Below are 14,846 nucleotides of genomic sequence, written 5' to 3'. Positions count from 1 at the left end.
GTGTTGGATAATGAGAAGTAGAGGAAAAAGACAGGACAGGTAATGATGCGTGGATTGTGACATCACAGAAACATTGCTAGAGGCAATAGACTATGCTGTTCTATAATACAGCAACAACTAACCATGACTTTGCGGTAGTCATTACACGCAAAGCATTGCCATGGCTTTTCACTTGACATGGCCTTCATCCATGAGCTGTGCTGCTGCTGGTCGCCAAATGAGGTGTAGCAAAGATCCATTACAGTTGTCGCAGGGGTGGGCAACTCCAGTCCTCAGGAGCCTGATTGGTGTCAGACTTTTTCTCCATCCCTAGCAAACACAGCTGAATAAATCAAATTGCATTCTAAACTGAAGATCACAATTAAGTGCTTATTGGAGTCAGGTGTGTTAGCTGGGGCTGGGGCAAAGCTGTGACACCAATCAGGCCCCCGAGGACTGGAGTTGCCCACCCCTGAATGCATACAGTACATTCACCCTGTGGAGCTGTATTCCCTTGATGCAATTAAGCAATTCCATGTCTTCCAACAATATCTGGTTGGCTAAATGTAGCATTGATGATGGGCACAGCATTATTTTCTCTGTCTGGGATCTGACCTAAGAGCCCGGTAGTAACCTTTCTAATGTTGCTAGGGAGATGTAGATACCTGCTGGTTTAATTTCTCCAGAGAGTTCAAAGCTGGCCACGTGATGTCTGTCTGTCTGTGTCTGTCTGTCTCTCTTTAGCAAGGATCCACCTAATCCAGCCAGGGGATTTCACTCCCTCTCTTTGTTTCTGTTAGCCCATGTCTTTATGTAGCTTGGCTAATTTTCGCAGGCACATTATAATAGAAGTACTTTAAAGTCAGCTTAAAAAGGTGGGCACTTAAGTCTATCCTTCTTTTCAATGGCCATTTCAATAGATTAGAATAAGTCTCAGACACATGTTAGAGGTGTATAGGCGGTAAAAGTGTAAGTTATCATTATGAGTTATGGTAGGAAGTCTTCCTCCGGGCCACAGTATAGGAGTAGATAAGCTGCATACGGATTCCATTTCCTGGGCCTTTGAGAGCATTAGTCACATGGTTGTGCCCCACAGCTAGCAGCTTTATGGTAGTATTACCATTTCTGTCATGTGCCACCTATTGGAATCTGACACCTACACATCCTGCCTTGCAGCTCTGAGCTGAGGTGTGTAATGTAGGTACTGTATGTCTGCACTACGGGGACAGAAAGTTGTTATTTCTGCAAATTGTCTTTGGCATTCTGACAATAAAAATTGTGATGGGGTAAGTCTGTTTGGTGCTGGCTAGGGCAGGAATTTGAGATAGGGTAAGAGTGTAAGGAAGGTCGACTGAAGGCTTTGGTTGTCTTAGCCTTTCACTTTCACAGGACAATAAACTTTAACTGGACAATAAAACAATGTGCTGACTTTTGAGAAAATTGATGTGCAGTATTGGCTTTACATTAAGCTGCGTTGCCTGTTTCCTAAATGGGCTTCATAAAGTCCATACCTCATGTATATCAACACTTATTCTAAACACTCAAAATACTTGACATTTAGAATCAGTTGAAACCTTGATTGATTTAGTCATCTGGTTCCAATTATTCCCAGTAATTATTCCCAGTATTTGCTCATTGTAAGTGTGTGTGTGTGTGTGTGTGTGTGTGTGTGTGTGCGCGGACTGGAATATTAAAAAGATAGCGTTTGATTGAATGTATACCTTTGGGCATTAAGGGGGCCAGTGATTAATCACATCAGTGAGCCAGAGAGGAATGGGCTGTTGCTGAGACTGGGGGACTGGATTCTGGTGCTGCTATATATACTACTGGTCTGACTGGGGGATGGGAGTGGTACTGCTAGACATACTACTGGTCTGACTGGTGGATGGGAGTTGTACTAGCGAAAGCGGAACGTCAATATTACGAGGAGTTGTATCAACGAGACAAGCACGAGAGGCAGCCCCATAAAAATGTTTTTGGGGAGCACACGGGGAGATTGGCTGAGTCAGGTTGGAGACCTGAGCCAACTCCTCATGCTTACCGTGGGGAGGGTGTGACTGGTCAGACACCGTGTTACGCAGTGATGCGCACAGTGTCTCCAGTTCGCATTCATAGCCCGGTGTGCTCTATTCCAGCTCCTCGCATTTGCCGGGCTAGAATGGGAATTCAGCCAGCCCGGTACCACCTGTACCGGTCCCAAGCACGAGGCCTCCAGTGCGCCTCCACAGTCCAGTACGTCCTATGCCTGCTCCTCGCACTCGCCCTGAGATGCGTGTCTTCAGCCCGGTACCACCAGTGCCGGCACCACTCATCAGGTCTCTAGTGCGCCTCCACAGTTCAGAGCTTCCGGCGACAGTTCCCAGTCCAGAGCTTCCGGTGACAGTTCCCAGTCCAGAGCTTCCGGGGACAGTTCCCAGTCCAGAGCTTCCAGCGACAGTTCCCAGTCCAGAGCTTCCGGCGACAGTTCTCAGTCCAGAGCTTCCTACGACAGTTCCCAGTCCAGAGCTTCCGGTGACAGTTCCCAGTCCAGAACTTCCGGCGACAGTTCCCAGTCTAGAGCTTCCGGCGACAGTTCTCAGTCCAGAGCTTCCGGCGACAGTTCCCAGTCCAGAGCTTTCGGAGACAGTTCCCAGTCCGGAACCTCCAACGATGGGCCACAGTCCGGAACCTCCAACGACGGGCCACAGTCCGGAACCTCCAACGACGGGCCACAGTCCGGAACCTTCACCGACGGTCCGCAGTCTGGAACCTCCACTGACAGTCCACAGTCCGGAACCTCCAGCGAAGGTTCCCAGTCCGGGGTCTCCAGTGACGGTCCCCAGTCCAGGGTCTCCAGCGACGGTTCCCAGTCCGAGGCCTCCGGCGATGATCCGCAGTCCAGAGCCTCCTGCGATGATCCACGGTTCGGTTCTACAAAGTCGGAGGGATCAGCATAAAGAGGGGGGGCTACGTCCAGAACCGGAGCCGCCACCGAGGGTAGATGCCCACCCCGACCCTCCCCTATAGGTTCAGGTTTGCAGCCGGGAGTCCGCACCTTTGTGGGGGGGATACTGTCACGCCCTGACCTGAGATATCTCTGTTTTCTTTATATTTTGGTTAGGTCAGGGCGTGACTAGGGTGGGTACGCCAGTTTTTGTATTGTCTAGGGTTTTTTGTATGTCTAGGGTTTTGTAGGTCTAGGTGATTTGTATGTCTATGGTGGCCTGCTATGGTTCCCAATCGGAGGCAGCTGTTTATCGTTGTCTCTGATTGGGGATCATATTTAGGTAGCCATTTCCCTTTGGTGTTTGTGGGATCTTGACTATGTGTAGTTGCCTGTCAGCACTATATTGTATAGCGTCACGGTTCATTTTTTGTTAGTTTGTTTGGTGTTCATTCTTTTAATAAAGAGACTGTACTCATACAACGCTGCGCCTTGGTCTCCTTCATATGACGAACGTGACACAGCGGTCTGATAGAGGCTCTGTATTGACTATATCTACTACTTCCAGGACAGTTTTTATTTGTTAAACTAGCAATTATTTGTTCAGAGATGTGTTCAAATCTAGTTTGATTTTGGTTTGTTTCTCATTTACACACTCCCTGTCCTATGCATTAAAATATATTTTTTTAAATGTGTGAAGGTTTTGATTATCCTAATGATTTGATATTGCCGTCAGCGTGTCACAGTGAGTGGGAACTCTTTTATGTGTGGTACTTCACTATCAGAGAATGCAGGGTGTGTGGTCGGGACCTGTCAGATACAGATATGCATGTCTATGTTTATCCCACCTGGAGAGAGAGAGAGCTGATATCATGGTCATTGTGATCATGTGTGCCATCATTACGGGCTGGAGAAGTTCATCAACTGATATTAAAGTAACAGTATTATTTACCCAAATTGGAAGATGACCTAATCAAATGGATACCAAGTCTGGGTTTTTTGCTCTGCCAGTGAAGCTAATGCTAAACTGTAGCTGAGGAAATCAATCCACTTTCATACACTGAAACACACACACACACGCACACACACACACACACAACAAAAGTTAATGACCCAGACCTCAGACTCCGATCATAATCCCATGTTGTCTAATGGCTTTGCAGTCAGCTTGGAGGAGCATATGGTGTCCTTGACATGGCCTTGGCATTAGAGAGAAGAAGAAAGGAAGAGAGAAGAGGAGTGATAGGCAGGTTTCTATCATCATCCTACATCCCAGGCGCGTGCACACACACGTTATTTCTAAAACAGAATTTTTTACTTGTGAGTTTAGGTATGCAACTCCCCCTTAATTGGTGAAATGTCCTCTTCTTGCTGATTGTGGAAAGGGCCTGCATAGTTCAACATCACTGCAGTCGTGCAATCTGATGTGTAAGATGCAGATAGAAGAGATACCTCTTCCTTTTATGTCTTTTTACAAATGTTTAGTTTAAGTCTTCTTTCAATATCGCCCACATCCTGTTAAACCACTTAGATGTAACTCAAACCTCCATTCTGTTAAACCACGTAGAGGTAACTCAAACCTCTATCCTGTTAAACCATGTAGAGTTAACTCAAACCTCCATCCTGTTAAACCACGTAGAGGTAACTCAAATCTCTATCCTGTTAAAGCATGTAGAGGTAACTCAAACCTCTATCCTGTTAAACCATGTAGAGGTAACTCAAACCTCCATCCTGTTAAACCACGTAGAGGTAACTCAAACCTCTATCCTGTTAAACCACGTAGAGCTAACTCAAACCTCCATCCTGTTAAACAATGTAGAGGTAACTCAAACCTCTATCCTGTTAAACCATGTAGAGGTAACTCAAACCTCCATCCTGTTAAAGCATGTAGAGGTAACTCAAACCTCTATCCTGTTAAACCACGTAGAGGTAACTCAAACCTCCATCCTCCATCTCATAATTTCATCTTCTTCAGTATATTTCAACTAACACCATCTACAAAAGAAAATGTACCAACATGTTGGTGCGATTCAGCTGCTATATGTGTTTGCGTGGGCTGGAAGTGATCTCTCATTTGACCTACGAGTGCATTTGTGTAGGGTACATTTTCAAGGCTTTGCTCAACTCTGTCATTGTTGAAGTGTCTCTTTCTCTCCTAGTGGTGAAAGTCTCAGTGGGATCAGATTGTGGGGATGGACTCTAAAATGAGCACAATGAGACATCCTCACAGTGGGTTTCAGGAGACCCTGAGGTTCACTCCCATGTGGATGTTATAAATTAGGAAGGCATGCTTCACTAGATACTGTAACGAGGGTGTTGCTACAGTTTGGGTTACTGTGATAGTAACTGTTTCCTGTTTGCCAGATTATGTACAGATGTATTGTGTAATATCCGGTTGTTTAAATTTTGTATGGTGGACACTCAAGTTAGCTCGTCAGGATGGCTGAGATTTACCCTTTCTGTCTGAGCTAGAGGGTGCCTACAATTGTTTTCAACAAGAGAAGATGACACTGATTTTTGGAAATCCTACCCTTTTGTTGTGCGTGGTCCACGTCTCAGAGTGCTTATCTTTTATATCCGTAAGAAGAGGCTGTCTGTGCTAGCCAGCCCGGCTGAGCCGTCAATCTCATATGTGTGGCTGATAGAAGACAACTCAAGTAATAACTAAAAGTATGATAACACATAGATAGGAGGCTAGATATTTATCCGCTGAAGAATATTTTCCTCATTGTTCACTTTGAAAATGTAGTTGACATATTGTTTTTACTCTGTTTCTCAGCATTGCAATATTAAAGGTTGCTCTAGAATACGATGTCAAAACATCATCTCCTTCCATTTAATGGTGTCTGTCCTCATGGGATGACACAATATACACCTGAATGAGGAAAGCACAGCAGTTCCCTTGAGACTGACAGTCAGTGGAAGTCAATGGAACTATCCTGTAGCTCTTTTCCCATTTTGTATTGTGTGAATTAGATGTATGACCTCCATCCTGCCCCCAGCGCCTTCCACCAGGTGTACGTGGCCGTCTTTGTGGATTGTCACGCCGTCCAGCTGGATGTATAGATATCAGTGCAGGTGTTTCAGGTGTTAAAGGCTGCCTCTCTCTCTTACCAGTAATGTGAGGAGACTCCGAGATGATTGACAGTATTGAGATGCAGCGTACCCTAGCCTTCGGCAATATGGGAAAACAAATTACTATGTTCCTCACCCTATTTAAACGTTTTTCTGAGTTGTCTGCGCTGTTGTATGCCCTTTCTCCCTGTTGTCATGTGAGATTCCAGTCAGCTCCCCCAGATCGGGATTGTGAGAGCTGTTTTAGAGGAACACAGCTGTGTGTGTCATGCAATGCCATGCACTTTAGGGACCAGCCACATTATATCAGGCCCGAGCACTGACGGAGACACTGCACAGAGACAGATCCTTTGGGCCGCTGGCCTCCGCACGATGGTGCTTAGCTGGAGGAAGAGGGGGCTATTGCACAGTACAGTGGATTCTCCTGGTGATACAATATCATCAATATTATCAGTTTATTTACTGTTTGGGGAATAAACAGATGACTTGAACTGGCGTGAACTGTCTTGAATGAGCATCTGTAGAGTAGGCTTAGTTACAAATCTGGATAGGGAAAGGACTTCAGTCTCAGGGATTCCCTTGCCACATACAAAGAAGAGAGGGATGGAGGAGGAGAGTGTACTACTCTCCACTCATGTATCTGATGAGATCAGTGCACTCGCAGCTGAAAAATATATTTTATGTTCTGCTGACTTTTTGTTTGTTGATAGACACATAAGCTGTGTGGATCGCACAGTAGAACTGAAGAGATTCCACCCGTAGACACATAAGCTGTGTGGATCGTACAGTAGAACTGAAGAGATTCCACCCCTAGACACATAAGCTGTGTGGATTGTACAGTAGAACTGAAGAGATTCCACCCGTAGACACATAAGCTGTGTGGATCGCACAGTAGAACTGAAGAGATTCCACCCGTAGACACATAAGCTGTGTGGATCGTACAGTAGAACTGAAGAGATTCCACCCCTAGACACATAAGCTGTGTGGATCGTACAGTAGAACTGAAGAGATTCCACCCCTAGACACGTAAGCTGTGTGGATTGTACAGTAGAACTGAAGAGATTCCACCCGTAGACACATAAGCTGTGTGGATTGTACAGTAGAACTGAAGAGATTCCACCCGTAGACACATAAGCTGTGTGGATTGTACAGTAGAACTGAAGAGATTCCACCCGTAGACACATAAGCTTTGTGGATCGTACAGTAGAACTGAAGAGATTCTACCCGTAGACACATAAGCTTTGTGGATTGTACAGTAGAACTGAAGAGATTCCACCCGTAGACACATAAGCTGTGTGGATCGTACAGTAGAACTGAAGAGATTCCACCCGTAGACACATAAGCTGTGTGGATCGTACAGTAGAACTGAAGAGATTCCACCCGTAGACACATAAGCTGTGTGGATCGTACAGTAGAACTGAAGAGATTCCACCCGTAGACACATAAGCTGTGTGGATCGTACAGTAGAACTGAAGAGATTCCACCCGTAGACACATAAGCTGTGTGGATCGTACAGTAGAACTGAAGAGATTCCACCCCTAGACACATAAGCTGTGTGGATCGTACAGTAGAACTGAAGAGATTCCACCCGTAGACACATAAGCTGTGTGGATCGTACAGTAGAACTGAAGAGATTCCACCCATAGACACATAAGCTGTGTGGATCGTACAGTAGAACTGAAGAGATTCCACCCGTAGACACATAAGCTTTGTGGATTGTACAGTAGAACTGAAGAGATTCCACCCGTAGACACATAAGCTGTGTGGATCGTACAGTAGAACTGAAGAGATTCCACCCGTAGACACATAAGCTGTGTGGATCGTACAGTAGAACTGAAGAGATTCCACCCCTAGACACATAAGCTGTGTGGATCGTACAGTAGAACTGAAGAGATTCCACCCGTAGACACATAAGCTGTGTGGATCGTACAGTAGAACTGAAGAGATTCCACCCGTAGACACATAAGCTGTGTGGATCGTACAGTAGAACTGAAGAGATTCCACCCCTAGACACATAAGCTGTGTGGATCGTACAGTAGAACTGAAGGAATTCCAGGATTATGTGTGTGGGAGTATCTTCACACAGCTCCTGTCTTTATTATATGATACTGTGTTCCTAAAATAAGACAATGTAATTATATACTTTCTAAGAGATTTCTCATTATCTTGCTGTCTCTCTCTATCGTCTCTCTCTCGTCTCTCTATCGCCTCTCTCTTTCTCTATATCGTCTATCTCTATCCTCTCCATTGTCTCTCTCTCTATCTGTCTCTTTCTCTGTCGTCTCTATCGTCTCTCATCTATCTCCCTCCCTCCATCTCTCACACTCTCTCTCTATGTCTGTCTATTTACCTCCCTCCCTCTCTCACACTCTCTCTCTCTCTCTCTCTATTGTCTCTCTCTCAATCGACTCTCTCTTGCTATCGTCTATCTCTATCGTCTCTCTCTCTATCGTCTCTCTCTCTATCGTCTCTCTCTTTCTATCATTTCTCAAATAAATTCAATTCAAGGGGCTTTATTGTTATGTGAAGTAGATAATAAACAAAAGTTAAATAAACTATAAAAATGAACAGGGAACATTACACTCACAGAAGTTCCATAAAGTGGTGTGTGCTGGGAATTGTATGAGCGAGTGTTGTCTGGGGTTAGATCGCCTATTTTTCCCTACTTGTTTTACCTCTCTTGGTGGTTTTTCTTTTTCTATGCATGATTACGGTGATTATTTATTTGGTTTATTTGTTGTGTGTTTTTCTTGTCGGAATTGCCCTGGTTTTGGCGGGAATGGCGACCCACATGGGGACGCCATCCCTGTCACTTCGGCACGGCTTTAGGTGTGTTACTGAAGCTACTGTCACTGTGGAGTTTCTGGTTCCCATAGGAGAGAAGGTAGGCTGTGAGAATGTTGCTTATGCGTCGTGGATGAATGAAGCGGTGGTGTTTTTTCTTAAAGAAGGGCGTCTTGTTGATCGTATGGTTGAGCATGGTGTACTTCTTAAAGAAGAGCGTCTTGTTGATCGTATGGTTGAGCATGGTGTACTTCTTAAAGAAGAGCGTCTTGTTGATCGTATGGTTGAGCATGGTGTACTTCTTAAAGAAGAGCGTCTTGTTGATCGTATGGTTGAGCATGGTGTACTTCTTAAAGAAGAGCGTCTTGTTGATCGTATGGTTGAGCATGGTGTACTTCTTAAAGAAGAGCGTCTTGTTGATCGTATGGTTGAGCATGGTGTACTTCTTAAAGAACAGCGTCTTGTTGATCGTATGGTTCAGCATGGTGTACTTCTTAAAGAAGAGTGTCTTGTTGATCGTATGGTTCAGCATGGTGTACTTCTTAAAGAAGAGCGTCTTGTTGATCGTATGGTTGAGCATGGTGTACTTCTTAAAGAAGAGTGTCTTGTTGATCGTATGGTTGAGCATGGTGTACTTCTTAAAGAACAGCGTCTTGTTGATCGTATGGTTGAGCATGGTGTACTTCTTAAAGAAGAGTGTCTTGTTGATCGTATGGTTGAGCATGGTGTACTTCTTAAAGAAGAGCGTCTTGTTGATCGTATGGTTCAGCATGGTGTACTTCTTAAAGAAGAGTGTCTTGTTGATCGTATGGTTCAGCATGGTGTACTTCTTAAAGAACAGCGTCTTGTTGATCGTATGGTTGAGCATGGTGTACTTCTTAAAGAAGAGTGTCTTGTTGATCGTATGGTTGAGCATGGTGTACTTCTTAAAGAACAGCGTCTTGTTGATCGTATGGTTCAGCATGGTGTACTTCTTAAAGAAGAGTGTCTTGTTGATCGTATGGTTGAGCATGGTGTACTTCTTAAAGAAGAGCGTCTTGTTGATCGTATGGTTGAGCATGGTGTACTTCTTAAAGAAGAGTGTCTTGTTGATCGTATGGTTGAGCATGGTGTACTTCTTAAAGAACAGCGTCTTGTTGATCGTATGGTTCAGCATGGTGTACTTCTTAAAGAAGAGTGTCTTGTTGATCGTATGGTTCAGCATGGTGTACTTCTTAAAGAAGAGCGTCTTGTTGATCGTATGGTTGAGCATGGTGTACTTCTTAAAGAAGAGTGTCTTGTTGATCGTATGGTTGAGCATGGTGTACTTCTTAAAGAACAGCGTCTTGTTGATCGTATGGTTGAGCATGGTGTACTTCTTAAAGAAGAGCGTCTGGTTGATCGTATGGTTGTGCATGGTGTACTTCTTAAAGAAGAGTGTCTTGTTGATCGTATGGTTGAGCATGGTGTACTTCTTAAAGAAGAGTGTCTTGTTGATCGTATGGTTCAGCATGGTGTACTTCTTAAAGAAGAGTGTCTTGTTGATCGTATGGTTGAGCATGGTGTACTTCTTAAAGAAGAGTGTCTTGTTGATCGTATGGTTGAGCATGGTGTACTTCTTAAAGAAGAGCGTTTTATTGATTGTATGGTTGAGCATGGTGTACTTCTTAAAGAAGGGCGTCTTGTTGATCGTATGGTTGAGCATGGTGTACTTCTTAAAGAAGAGTGTCTTGTTGATCGTATGGTTGAGCATGGTGTACTTCTTAAAGAACAGCGTCTTGTTGATCGTATGGTTGAGCATGGTGTACTTCTTAAAGAAGAGTGTCTTGTTGATCGTATGGTTGAGCATGGTGTACTTCTTAAAGAACAGCGTCTTGTTGATTGTATAGTTGAGCATGGTGTACTTCTTAAAGAAGAGCGTCTTGTTGATCGTATGGTTGAGCATGGTGTACTTCTTAAAGAACAGCGTCTTGTTGATCGTATGGTTGAGCATGGTGTACTTCTTAAAGAAGAGCGTCTTGTTGATCGTATGGTTCAGCATGGTGTACTTCTTAAAGAAGAGTGTCTTGTTGATCGTATGGTTCAGCATGGTGTACTTCTTAAAGAACAGCGTCTTGTTGATCGTATAGTTGAGCATGGTGTACTTCTTAAAGAAGAGCGTCTTGTTGATCGTATGGTTGAGCATGGTGTACTTCTTAAAGAAGAGCGTCTTGTTGATCGTATGGTTGAGCATGGTGTACTTCTTAAAGAACAGCGTCTTGTTGATCGTATGGTTGAGCATGGTGTACTTCTTAAAGAAGAGCGTCTTGTTGATCGTATGGTTCAGCATGGTGTACTTCTTAAAGAAGAGCGTCTTGTTGATCGTATGGTTCAGCATGGTGTACTTCTTAAAGAACAGCGTCTTGTTGATCGTATGGTTGAGCATGGTGTACTTCTTAAAGAACAGCGTCTTGTTGATCGTATGGTTGAGCATGGTGTACTTCTTAAAGAAGAGCGTCTTGTTGATCGTATGGTTCAGCATGGTGTACTTCTTAAAGAACAGCGTCTTGTTGATCGTATGGTTGAGCATGGTGTACTTCTTAAAGAACAGCGTCTTGTTGATCGTATGGTTGAGCATGGTGTACTTCTTAAAGAAGAGCGTCTTGTTGATCGTATGGTTCAGCATGGTGTACTTCTTAAAGAAGAGCGTCTTGTTGATCGTATGAAGGGAAAAATATTGTTGTAGGAGGTAAGGATGGATCTGGAGAGCCATTTCCTCAGACTGGTGAGGAGATGCTCAGTACGAGTGATGGGGTACAGGAGGGGATTCATGTGGAGCTAGTCTCCCAGGTAGTGGAGGAGATGTCCATTATGAGTAATGGGGAACAGGAGGGGGTTCATGTGGAGCTAGTCTCCCAGGTAGTGGAGGAGATACCCAGTACGAGTGATGGGGTACAGGAGGGGGTTCATGTGGAGCTAGTGTCCCAGGTAGTGGAGGAGATGCCCACTACGAGTAATGGGGTACAGGAGGGGGTTCAGGTTGGGCTAGTCTCCCAGGTAGTGGAGGAGATGCCCACTACGATTGATAGGGTGCAAGTGGGGAGTGTTGAGAGGGATGTGGCTGAGGGGAGTCAGAGGTCTGTGTCCTCAGTTGAGGAAGATCAGGAGAAGGATATTGACATCTCTTTTGATATGAAAGCAGCTGGTGATGATTCAATTTACAATCAAGTGGAGGTAAATGGGTTCCTGGATCAGACTTTTGGGAAATCTGTCAAATTGGTAATAAGTGTGTGAGGTCAGCTGTGACGTTACAGAAGACGGTGGGGTTAGACCAGTTGAGTGAGAAGAAGCGATTTTGCTTGAGGAAATGTGTTACTACTGGTAGTGGGAAACGTGGTCAGGTTCAGAGAAAATTAAAACAACGATGATGATCATGCCTCATAGAGTGTTTTTTTCTCTTTGTCTGGTTTCTCTGTGGTTTCTTATGCTTTTCTTTTCTCTTTTCTACATGGAGGTAGTAAGGGTAGGTTCTCTCAATATTAATGGGGGAAGGGACAGGAATAAGAGGGCTTGGGTATTAGAAGTAATTAAACAGAAAAGGCTTCATGTGTTTTTTTCTACAGGACACATAGTGATGAGGCCATGTGGTGGGAGGGGCAGCATATACTCAGTCATGGAACTAATTTCAGTGCTGGGGTGGCAATTTTGTTTTCCTCAGGCTTAGGGGTGACTGTGGTGTCTACAACAGAGATGGTCAAGGGTCGGGTTTTATTGGTCGAGGCAGATGGTATGTTTTTATATGTTTTCTGTTTATGCTCCTAATGAGGGTACAGAGAGCATTGTTGTATTTTATCAAATAAAGGAAACCTGAAGACAATATGACCAAGAGGGGTGTATGGTTTTAGGGGGAGACTGGAACTGTACAGTGGATTTTACTGTTGACCGCACTGCTGAAGAACCTCACCTGCGGTCAGCTGTCTGGTCTATTAATTAACTGAGTTTGAGCTTTCTGATGTGTGGAGAGTAAGGAATGCAAAAGTTAGGCGGTACACATGGTTAAAGGTTAATGAAGGTCCTGTCAGTGCAGCAAGGTTAGACAGGTTGTATGTATCTGATCACTACTAAAGTAGTTAATGAAGGTGGTGTCAGAAAGGCAAGGTTAGACAGGTTGTATGTATCTGATCACTACTGTAGTAGGGTTGGAAGGTTAGACAGGTTGTATGTATCTGATCACTACTGTCGTAGGGTTGGAAGGTTAGACAGGTTGTATGTATCTGATCACTACTGTAGTAGGGTTGGAAGGTGTGCCATTACTCCTGTGTGTTTTTATGATCACCATGATGTGTCTGATATTCACTTGCCCTGTCCACGAAGGTCATCACCCTATTGGTATTTTAATGTTACATGATGCCATGTTTTGTGAAAGGTTTTTGTTGTTATGGGAAATAATATTGAAGTTAAAGAGACTATCAGGGCCCTTGAACAGGACATCAAATCTATTGAATTGAAGTTGCTCACTCAGAATGACCCCGGACTAATGAACATACAGGACAAGAGACATTAACTGAGGTCATTTTTACATGAAAGAGTGAAGGGTCCCTTGATTAGGTCTCGTTTTGCTACCCTCAAGGATATGCATTTTTTTTTAAACCTAGGGCAGTCTACATTGCAACGCAAACAGATGGTCTGCCTTCGTCTCCCTGATGGGAAGGTGACCACGGATGACGGTGAGATGCGCCAACGTGCAGTGGACTTCTACTCTGCCCTCTATAAGGCGGAGGATTGTGATTCTCTGTGTACTGAAAAGTTGTTACATGGACTTCCTCAATTGGGCCCTGAACAGAGAGTTGCTCTGGACTCTGACATTACTCTACAGGAGCTGTCCACAGCAGTTATGCAGCTCTCATCAGGCTGAGCCCCTGGCATCGAAGGTTTACCATCTGAGTTCTATAAGCACTGTTGGGGGGGATTTGTATGAAGTGGTGTGTGAATATTTTCATGAGGGTTCTCTTCCTGTATCTTGTCAACGTGCTGTGCTTTCATTGTTGCCAAAAAAGGGGGATTTGGCTCTTCTAAAAACTTGGCGGCCTGTTGCATTGCTGTGTGCATAATATACAATTTTATCTAACTGTCTCTCAAACAGGTTCAACGAGTATCTGGGGCTGTTGGTCAACAAGGACCAGTCTTACTGTGTACCTGACCACTCTATTGTTGGTAACTTGTTTCTAATAAGAGATGTTTTAGACATTTGTAAACTGTCTAATGTGAATGTGGGTTTACTTTCTTTGGATCAGGAAAAGGCTTTTGACCGTGTGGACCCCCAGTACTTGTTCAAAACAATGAAAGCCTTTGGGTTTGGGGATGTTTTTTGTCTTGGATTAGTTTAATGTATGTTGGGGCCTCATGTATGATGAAGGTGGGGGGGTGGTTTGAGCTGTCCCATCCCCGTTCAAATGGGCATCAGGCAGGGATGCCCACTTTCAGGGCAGTTATATTGTCTGGTAATTGAACCAATGCTTTGTTTTTTAAGAGCGAGACTTACTGGTTTCTCTGTGCCAGGGGTTATGAAGGGTCCCACGATAGCACTGTCTGCATATGCAGATGACGTGACAGTTTTTATTACAGGGGGTGAAGATGTTAAGGTTCTCAAACGCTTTAAATGTGTATGAGGGGGCCTCCTCAGCTAGAGTAAATTGGGAAAAGAGCGAATCGCGGTGGGTAGGTCAGATTCAGATGGGGTCTGCTCTACGGTTACCATGGGGGCCAGTGCGGCAGAGATGGGATGAAGACTTTGGGGGGTTTCTAGGCTCCGATGTCTTTCAGATAAAGTACTGGGAGGGTGTAGTGGAGAAAGTGTGTGCCAGATTGTCTAGGTGGAAATGGGTGTTACCCCAGCTGTCTTATGTTACAGGCGTAACATAATCACCAACTGCATTAAAATAAATCGTTTACCTTTGACGATCTTCGTCTGTTTGCAATTCCAATGCTGATTGTTACAAAATGAATGAGGGTGCTGGTAGCCAATAATCAGACTAATGATTTTACAGCCACCGGTGGGTCTGATACAAGAGCTTCAGAGGACCCTTGTCAATTTCTTCTGATCTGAACAACATTGGATTAAAGCTGC

At 44.4% G+C, this 14,846-nt stretch overlaps 1 protein-coding gene across 5 annotated transcripts in view; it reads left to right on the top strand.

The window, feature by feature from the left end:
• Positions 1-14,846, top strand: part of nrxn2a (neurexin 2a) — a 391,484-nt gene that overhangs the window by 131,636 nt on the left and 245,002 nt on the right. The window lies entirely within an intron of this gene.

This window comes from Oncorhynchus mykiss, chromosome 29 (genome assembly GCF_057628025.1).
Source record: "Oncorhynchus mykiss isolate SJ-2025 chromosome 29, ASM5762802v1, whole genome shotgun sequence".
Taxonomy (NCBI): domain Eukaryota; kingdom Metazoa; phylum Chordata; class Actinopteri; order Salmoniformes; family Salmonidae; genus Oncorhynchus; species Oncorhynchus mykiss.
Note: the sequence above shows the minus strand (reverse complement) of the source record. Positions and strands in the feature narration are given on the sequence as shown.